Genomic DNA, 1196 nt, shown 5'->3' on the forward strand with positions numbered 1-1196 from the left:
CTGCGCGTGACGGCCTCGGTGCACCCCGCCTGGCAGCTCGCGCCGGGGGTGACTTCGACGTCCGTGGGCTGTGGCCAACAGCGGCGGTGATCGACGAGGTGGGGGCGGGGGGCGGGGGGGGCAGCAGCAGCAGCAGGAGGAGGAGGCAGAGCGAGGGGCGCGGAGGAAGATTCCCGGGTGGAGCCAGGTGAGGGAGGACGTCAGGAGGAGGAGGAGGACGGACGGACGCGGTTGTGTCCACGTTGCGAGACTCGACGCTACGTCGCCTCGACGTTGCCGTGACCCCGACGCCGCGTTGTGTCCACGTTGCGTGGCCCCCACCCCCCCCACCCCCCCGCCCCCGACGCTTCGTTGTCCTGCGCGCGTCGACGACGACTCAACGACTCCGCGTTCGTGGCGATCGGCAATGGGACGCGGAGTCGAGAGTGGGGGTCACCGCCGCACGCCACGGGGCGGGCCCCGCGCCCTGCCGCTCGAGTCGACGTCGCGTCGAGACTCGGACACCATCACGTGGACCCGAGCCCCCCACCCCCTCCCCCCCCCGTTGTGGATTTGTTGTTTTGGTTCACGCCGCGGGACGCCGCGTGCGGTGTCCGTCTCGCGCCACTCACGATTTCCGCACCTACGATCGGCGCGGCAGGGCTACGTGCGGTGCGAGAGAAGATCGACACACGTGACACACGACACACGTGACACACGCCACACGTGACACACCACACACGTGACACGTCACACGTCACACGTGACACACGCCACACGACACACAACACACGTCACACGTGACACGACACACACGTCACACGAGACACGACACACGCCACACGTGACACACGCCACACGTGACACGTGCGTGCGTGCGCGTACACAGCGCAGAGAGGCTCGATGGCGCGTTGCTTCGAGTCGACGCAACTCGATTCGTGAGTTGCACCAGCGGCGGCGATGTTGTTGGGTAGACGAGGTATAGAGGTGTGGTCGCGGCGACGATGATGAAGACGACGATTATGACGACGATGAGCACGACGATGATGCCGATGACGATGCTGATGAAGACGACGACGAAGAACGATGCTGCTGATGAGGAAGACAACGACGGCGACGACGACGACGAGGAGGAGGACGCGGAGGACGAGGAGGAGGACGAGGACGAGGAGGAGGACGAGGAGGAGGACGAGGAGGAGGACGAGGATGCTTGTGGC

Source organism: Petromyzon marinus, chromosome 37 (genome assembly GCF_048934315.1).
Source record: "Petromyzon marinus isolate PM22_M1 ecotype Great Lakes invasive population chromosome 37, UKy_Petmar_22M1.pri1.0, whole genome shotgun sequence".
Classification (NCBI taxonomy): Eukaryota; Metazoa; Chordata; class Hyperoartia; order Petromyzontiformes; family Petromyzontidae; genus Petromyzon; species Petromyzon marinus.